Source organism: Arachis ipaensis, chromosome B1 (genome assembly GCF_059453495.1).
Source record: "Arachis ipaensis isolate K30076 ecotype BB chromosome B1, ASM5945349v1, whole genome shotgun sequence".
NCBI lineage: Eukaryota > Viridiplantae > Streptophyta > Magnoliopsida > Fabales > Fabaceae > Arachis > Arachis ipaensis.
The window spans coordinates 123,862,728-123,871,925 of NC_142436.1; the positions used below are offsets into that span (position 1 = coordinate 123,862,728).

The following is a 9,198-nucleotide window of genomic DNA, read 5'->3' on the forward strand; positions in this document are numbered from 1 at the left end:
CGAAATGTGAAAAATATACAAGATGAGTAAAATAGTAATGTAACGTACCTTGAGTATTATATCTTCATTTTTCTGGAGATTGTTGATGGAGAGTTCTATGTTGTGTTGATGGAGAGTTCTAATCTTCGCGACGAGTTCTATCTCTGCAGTTTGCAATATTGCTCGAAAATGGACGGTTTGTATTTTCTTCGAAGTGCTTGGAGAAGTGGAAGAGTGCGCCATTAAGGAGCACTATTCACGAAGAGCAACCGTTGAGTGGGGCGCGTGTATTTTACGCTCCATTCAAAGTGAGTGACTGCGCATGTGAATGAAGTGTGGGCTGGGAACTTGTAAAACTTGTAGGGCCTTTTTGCTTGTATGTGTAGCAGGCCCGAAATAAATTAATTTTGAACGTATTTCGTTTAATTATACGCGTCTGATGATATCCACCATATTTCGTTTACAGTGTAAACGAAATACGTTCAAAATTAATTTGTTTACATGGTAAATGAAATACATGTAAAATTAATTCGTTTACAGTGTAAAGAAAATACATGACGACAAATTTTCAGCAGCTATAAAAGGATGTGCAACCCATTGTATTCTTCACAACCAGTTCATTACTTCTCCTAAACCTTATTCTTTTGCAAGTTAGCCATAATGTCTAGTAGTAGTGGATATTTAGTTGTATGTGTGTATCCCAATTGCCTTATGAGAAATGGTGATAATGGGGTCATTTTCAAGTGCAAGAATCTCGTGTTGTTGCGTACACGGCGAGTTGCCTCGTTGTTGGAGCTAAAAATTTTGATATTGAGGAACGTCACTGGTAGTAGGAGTAAAGAGGTTGGATGGGTGGGGTATAAGCTGTTAGCACCGATGAAAAATGGAGTTTTTCAGTTTCGTCTGTTTTGGCTACATGGCGACGAGCATGTGCGGCTGATGTTTGACATCCATGGGAAAATCATGGCCGAACAAGTGATGGAGTTGTCTGTGGAGGTTGGTGATGTAGGTGGTGGTGGATCTGGGCAGTCGGACTTTGTGCAGGATGATTCACCTCTCGCACCACTGCCGATCCATGTTGCTAGTCCGTTGAATGACATGGATGTTGACGGTGAGGAATCTGACGAAGATTATGTTGCGGATAGCAACGACAATGATTCATCAAAAGATGATGACGAGGAGAAGTTCGTGTTGGAGACTCCGGTGGAGCCATCACCCAGTATCTTTTGCCGGCCCTGCAGCGGGAGCCACTAGAGATGCATTTTGTTGTTCGGCTTATCAGTCAGTAGGTAGTTCCCGATCATCAACATGATATAGCATCTCGCATACTATCGTAAGGTGTCCGGATCGGTAGTATTCGATGGCATCTGTCGAACCCGCTCTCGTAGCCATGTCAACTTCAGCGAGAAAGCCTCTCTCCTCTGTGTTTCCTGCTACACAACTGCAGGAGGCCTAGCTCCCAGTAAATACTCGACTGACTCCCAAGCCCCGGTGTGATACTAGGTCTGGAAGTCACAGAAGCACCACCAACAGGATCACCATCTGTGCGCAGTCCGAGGTGGTAGGTGATGTCCTGGAGTGTGATCGTGCACCACCCCACGACATGTGAAAGGTGTGGGTCTCTGGACGCCACCGCTCAACAAAAATTGTGATCATCGAGTTGTCGAAGACAAAGTCTCTCAATGGCACTGCATCACCGAATCTAGCCTCCCTCAGGTAGGGGAGAATGACATCCGATGGTGGGAGTCCGTAGCTAATTCTCCGAGGTAGAAGTAGACGACCCAGCTGGTAAACAAAAAAAAATTGAATATCAAGTTAGCTATCACCCTATAAAGCTATAAAAACCACATATTAGGTAATTCTAATAATGTATTTTCTTAAAATAAATTAACTTAACTATTATTTTAATCTAACCTTAAAAAATTTCCTACCACCACCAGACGTTTACATAACACGTCAAACTGAATTATGAAATTAAGTTAACAAATAACTAAACATATATGTAATCTACACTTTCAAATCATTTAAATAAAATCGGTTACTTATTGAATGCATAACTAAATGAATAAACATGTATATAACTAAATTTAATTAAAAATATCTAAATAAACAAATCGTACCTAATGTAGATTAACGCCTATATAATTAAGTTTAATATAAAATATCTAAATAAAAATTTCCTAATTAAATCGACAAACATCTATGTAATTTACAGTAAATACAGAAAATCACTTAAACAAATAATAACAACATACTTTTTCATCTAATTTATTAGGTATTTTATGTAAAAACATTTATTAAAATAACAAAGACTGACCAAATTCATGTCAAAGTTCCCGTAACATCCTACCGAGTCATTCAAACTATTTAGAAATATATATTGTTAGAACTAATATCGATTGCACACTACTTCTATTAAACTTAGTATAGGACTAACATGGCAACATATTTCATGTACTATAAACATTAAACGTTAAACGATCTCAAAGTCCTCTGCCCCGGCAACATGCCGCGCGGCGTTCAGCCTATTAATGTCCGCATCGGGCTGATCGGCGCACCATAATCTTCAAGTGACTCGTAGGTTTGGTCAGAGAAGGGTAGAGTGAGAGAAAAGTGAAGGAAATGAAAGGTTTTTTATTCTTTTTCTCGCTGTGAACGAAACTCCTATATATAGGCGTTTCTGAGCATATTTCGTTTACAGTGTAAACGAATTAGACCTGCACGTATTTCGTTTATACTGTAAACGAAATAGGGACACTACACAACACGTGTGCAAACGTCATAGGGTCGCCACGTTTTCAACCATATTTCGTTTACAGTGTAAACATAATATGTAATGTGACGCAATTTCGTAAAAAAATACTAGAAATTATTTATATCAGTAAATAATACATTTATTTAATTTATATAAAAAAATCCTTATATCTCTATTGTTGATTTTAAATATTCATGTTATCAATCATGACGAGAATTAAATAATAAAAATATTAAAACACTTGGTGCAAAATCTTATCAATTGTTTAATCATAAAGCACCTTATCACAATTAGATTTTGTTACAAAATTTATGCATTAATTTCCAACTTTCGATTGTGATATGGAATTTCACATTAGATCGAAAGAAAATTTGATTTTCTCAATACAATCATCTATAAGACACAAGTCTTATTATTTAGTGTACACACACGAACAGAGTAGTAAAACATATAAAGTAGCTACATAGCACATTAAGTAATTTGTTTATTTAAAGAAAGTAATGATTATAACTTATATAGACCATAAGTAGATTCAAATAAAATGAAAATTGATCAAAATGTCACAGATCGTAATAAAAATAAACACAAAAAAACATGGTGTTCAATTCTAATAATGATTAGATTTAAATTAAACCATTAACATTCATGTCAACAATTATTTAATATGACAACAATGTACTTATATATTCTATAAATTTAAGGAACAACATTGGAACGCTACACAATCTCCTGCTCTTGCAAAATCTCATTCATGTTAAATGCGAGCAAGATATCTAAGGTAGTTGAATAAGCTCAAACACTCATCTAAGCACTATGTATATAAGTAAAAGCAATATTTATCTTGATAAAAACATAACACTAAATGAATTTATCATTGGCTCTCAATCTCATGACTAATACATAAGTAACTAAATAAATTACTGAATTGTAATTCTGAACAGATACCACAATGCTTAATTCTATAATTTCTACTTATCGCTTCATCAGCTTGATTTTCAAACACAATCTTCTAGCCCCGTTGCAATCCCTTCTCAACATGTACCTCAAAGACCTTTTTTTCTTCAGTGACCTTGTTTCCCTAGCACTGAGTGCATCCATCTCTCTCGCTAATGACCTCAATTTTTTCTTGACATGCTTTAGAGATTGGAGTCAATTCAAAGTTAGAATTTTGGTCTCTCATCAGGCTTACAAAGAAAATGGATGATACAACAAATTTAATCTGTATATATAGTCCAGTACCTAATAGATTAAAGTTGAGAATCCTCTCAAAGTATTCTCTAGAGATGCATTTGTGCGAAGAACTACCGATAAGTCCTACTTCAATGCAATTATTGCACTTGTCAATAAAATATACTAAGGTTCCAAATCCCGCACCATACTTATTTAGAAATCCAGGTGAAAAGGTCTTTTATCCTATCATTGAGATAACGGATAAAATAAATGTTAAAAAGAATCAAGGCTTTCAATACATTAATTTAATCCAAAAAAAAAAGGATGAAATCAAACACCTATCCAGCATGTAACAGAACAGTGAAAACTATCATGACCTTGAGGCCATAGTTGTTTTATTGCAATAAAACGCCTTAATTTTAACAAAATATAAATTAAGGTGTCCAGGCAGTGAAAGAAGAACAGCTACCATAATTTAATTCAAGAATGAATAATAAAGATTTGCACTTTATAAATTATTGCCTATGAATCTTACCATATGAAAAATTGATGATAAATGTAAATGACCTAGTGGGCATAAAGAGTAAACTGTATTCACAAAACTTTTAAATAACAAATCAACGATACATTTAAATAACGGAATGAGGAATGATACACTTATTAAATATGCATGAAACAGAATATTATGGAAAAACTATAAAGAAAAATAATGATGAGAATACAGAATACCTAATAAGCACGTGAAATGAGATTAAATGGATTAAATTAAAATCTAAGACAAAAGAACCCGGAAAAAAAAAGAACAAACAGCAATAAAATGAATATAAAAGATGAATATAAAATTGTTAGAGAAAGCATAGAAACACAAGAAGAAAAAAAAGAAAACCAATACAGACAATTTTGTTAATTTTAAAGCCTAAACTCTCAAGTATCATAAGAAATTCTTACCTCCAAAATTAACTTTAATAATTAATTGAAGGGGATAAATATTGTTTTAGTCCTTAAAGTTTAGGGTTAAAATCAAATTCGTCCCCAACGTTATTTTTTTATTTAAAATCGTCTCAAATGTTTTATTTAGTATTAAATTTTTTTTTTTAAATAAAATTTTTAATTTTATTACTAAATTTCTCCTACCTTAATAAAATAATTATAAAATTAAAATAAAAAAGAACACGGGAGAGAAAGGAAAAGGGAAAAGGACGCAGGGAAAGGAAAAGGGGGAAGGGGGGAACGGAAAGGGGGGGGTGGGGGGAGGGGAAGATGAGGGGAAAGAAGAAGAGGGGAAGGGGGAAGGCGTTGGCGAAGCTTGGAGTCGCCATCGCCGTCGGGAATCAGAACCAGAGGAAGAGAGAGCTCGTGAGGAAGAGAGGAGACACGAGCCAGGGAGTCGCGCTCCGCCACTGCCGCCGCTGCTACCGATCTCGCCGTCACTTCGCATCCTCGTCACTACACCTTGCCGATTTGGCTTCTGCTTCTGCTTCCGATTCTACTTCTGCATCTACTTCTTCTGCTTCTGTTTCTGTGTCTGCTTTTGCTTTTACTTTGTTTCTGCTTTTCTTTTGCTTCTGCTTGTGCTTCTGCTTCTGATTCTACGAAGGAATACACCTTTTCACCTTACAATCAGAGAAAGATGCGAGAAAAAATAATACGAAGGAGAGTGCCATTCCACCTTCCCCATATCCATACCACGACAAGAGAGGAAATCCTTCATTCTCAACTTGCCAAATATGTGAGCGGGACAAAACCACCGTCCTCAAAACATCAATCATAATCTCATTCCATTCACAATCACAATCAAACATAACCGAATCGAAATCAAAACCGCAACTATATATATAATCGCATTTCATACTAACCTCATTATGATATTAATTCATTCTATTCACAATATCACAAGGATAATCCTTAAATCGATTTCAATTTTATCCTTAAGTTCAAAACATTCCCAAGAAGCTCGGAAATCATTCCGTTTTGGTAAATCAAATTCAAATACTTCATCTTCTCTAAAATGTCTCAAAACTTTTTTTCAAAGACTCAAAAACTCCTCCATTCTTAAATACACATTTACATCACTTTATTTTTCCCTTAAAATGCCCCAAAACATAAATCCTTTTTAAAGTTAACAAAACCAAAATAAGTTAAATCTCCAATTCACTTCCAATACTTTAATTTTCTCTAAAATTACTTAAAACATTATTTTTAAACCAAAATTAATCAAACAAACTCATTTCATTTTGCCGATCAATTCCAATGATTCAAATTCATTTAAATATTTATAAAAATTTCGACAGCATCTCTTCTAAAACTCGAATTTTTGCCACCCTTCAAGAGTCCCAATCAAACCATTTCCAAATCTCAAGTCATTGTCCGAAATCAACCAATTCTAATATCAAATCATAATTTCCAGTCACCTCAACCAATCAATAATTCAATCAAGAAAATGATTACATTCATAAAAAATAATTCAATTCAATCCATAAGAGTTACAAAAATCATAAAAAATATATTTTTCATATTAATATCTACTTGTAACAATTCTTGATAGTAAAATGAGTTTAAGAAAATGCCCCTACGTCGAATAATCGAAACCCAAAAGCTATAAAATGTGTCAAAACTCTTTTTTCCCGACCCGCAACAGCGACAGCTGCAACTACAGTTCCGTCTTACTTCTGCAACAACAGCGGTGGCTTTAATCGCAACATGCAAGGACCGAATCTCAACTCTATCGTAAAATACTGCTGCAGAAACCTCAGCAATATATAACGAAATAACCACTAAAAGAGTTTCCAGAGCAGAACGACTTACCGCACAAAAGAAACCAAGAACGGAGCAGTCGCAGCTCCAGTGGCTGACTCCGAGAGCGTCAATGACGTTCCCAGCGGCCACAGGTGTGTGGCGAGGTTTTCTGAGCCCGACAGCCATCTCCAACGACGGTGGTAACCCCCTATTCCTCCTTCCCCATTCTATGCTTTTCGGCGATGGTGTGCATGGTGATGGATTCCTTCGGCTCTCCCCTTCCCGGCGACGGTGACGACAACCCAGCCGCATCAGTGATGAAACGGTGGTGATGGAGGCATAGCAGCGTGAACCAGAGACTCCTCCTTTGTGTTTTGACCCCTGACAACAATAGTGGAACGGCGACGAAGGAACAATGGCGACAGATCTTCAACGGCGGCGACGGTCTTCCACACCGGCAGCCGTGACGACGATGGCGACACTCCTCTCTCTCGTGAGCTCTCCCTTCTCCGTGAAACTCTCTCCTCGGTCCTCCCTCATCGATAATGATAACGGCGTAGTGAGCGGCAGTGGCCTTCACTGGCGCACTCTCCCCCTCTCCTTTATTTTCTCTTCTTCTTCTCCCCTATCTTCTCTTTTTCCTTCCTCCGTTTCCCCCGCTCTATTCTCTGAGTGTGTGGGTGTGTTGAGGGAGGTGAGGGTGGCGGCTAGAGTTAGTGAGTGAAGGATGAGTGTATTGTGTGTTAGGGTTAGGGTAAAATTAGGTATAAGGGTAATTTTATAATTTTTAATAAAATTAGGGGTAATATAGTAATTAAAAAAATAATTTTAATCTAACAATAATTATTAATAAAAATACTATTATTTTTTAATAAATACTCTAACTCAACAATTAGAGACAATCAAACTAATTTTCTTTTATTCATAAAATAAAATTTAAAATCTAAATATTCAAATTAAAGCATATAAAATTTTTGTTATTATTTTTTTCAATTATTAAAGCTCTAAATTATAAAAAAAAATATCCAATTAATATAATAATTTCTGAAAAAATACTCTTAAATAAATAAATAAATCATAAATACCTTATTAAATTTCCAAAAAAAAATTTAGGGTCTTACAGGTGGAGCATCCTACCGAGGGGTACTGGAGGAATCACTCACCGCGGTATTTGTTGCTGGATCTGCAGGGGACATAGCAGAAGGAGGCACGTAGTCTGGGTTTAAGACCATGATGAAATGTTGGTCCGCTGGACCCGCCTGTGATGTCACAGAGGTCGACGGGATAGTCGGTTATGACTGAACATTCCCTAGGGATTCGATGAAAACCATCCCTCTACCACGACCACGAGACTCACTCAATCTACCTCTGCTACCTATCATCATGTCTGCAAAAAGAATATATTATTAATACTAATTAACATATATTACACATTGGATGACGAAGCCGGCGACGCGAAGAACGATGAGACATTGACGATAGCGAGAAGAAAAGTGACTGCAATGGAGACGTTGCCAAGGTCAGTGCAAGGAGAGGAAGGAGATGGCGGTAGGAGGGGCAGGCGGAAGTGTGGCTGATAACGCGGCAGGGAGAGGAGGCAGCTAGAGAGAGAAAGGGAGAATAGAAGTTAGAGAGATAGTGGATTTCGAATTGAAGGGGGTGAGGATTTGCATTTTAAATTTTAGGACTTATTACCGTCGGATTCGACGGATAAATCCGACGGTAACCCATTGCAAGTCACAAAAATGTAGCGTTTCACTAAAAGTGTCTACCGTCGGATTCTTCTAAATCCACTGGTAAAGTTCGCGCTTATTTTCTCGTTTTTCTTCCAATTATTAGTGACGAATTTACCGTCAGAAACGAAAATTTACCGGTAATTATTTGACATGACGAACTCCGCACGAAAACCGTTAGTGAATCTGCTGGTAAAGCTGACGCTAATGTGTAATGCTAAATTTGATGGTACTTAGCGTTTTTTTTGTAGTGTGAGGTTGATTAGTGGTCGATCGGGATAGGTTGTCGAGCTGTCACTTGGTTAGTATCGGTCGATTGATTTGGGTCCTTTAATAGGGTTTGGTTAGTCATATGGCCAGCATCAGCCATGGTTGGTAAGTTGGCGATTAGTCAGTTGATAAGACTTTATTGATAGGTAGTCAGTCGGTGTTATTAATATGTCATTTCATGAGATTGTTGCCCTCGTATTCTTTTAAAAATTCTTCTTTTTGTATTAACATATAAAGAATAATTTGGTATTTTTTATATTAATATAAAATAAGAAGAGAGATAAAATACATAAAAGATGGTACTCACTTTTTTTTTCAAAATTTTTTTATTATTAATATATAAAAAATAAATTGGTCTTTTTATTTAATAATATAAAATAAAAGTGAAATAAAATTGGTAGGGAGGATAAGAGATGAACAGGGAAAATAATAAAAAAAAGAAAAAAATTAATTTTAAAAAATATTTTATTTTAATTATAATGAGAGAATATTATGTGTTATATTTTAAATGTTAAATTAGTAATATATAAAAAAATAAAATAGATAACAATTAAA

The 9,198-nt window shown here is 35.8% G+C and overlaps 1 long non-coding RNA gene across 2 annotated transcripts; it reads right to left on the reverse strand.

Moving 5' to 3' along the window:
- Positions 1-3,575: 3,575 nt before the first annotated feature.
- Positions 3,576-7,377, reverse strand: LOC107633574 (uncharacterized). 2 transcript variants are annotated; one of them, XR_002362695.2, is made up of 2 exons: positions 6,710-7,377; positions 3,576-4,147 (listed from the first exon to the last, which is right to left on the reverse strand). It is a non-coding gene; the product is annotated as an uncharacterized LOC107633574 (long non-coding RNA). The 2 variants fall into 2 exon arrangements; XR_001618737.3 differs by having other exon boundaries at positions 3,576-6,573.
- Between the last annotated feature and the right edge of the window lie 1,821 nt (positions 7,378-9,198).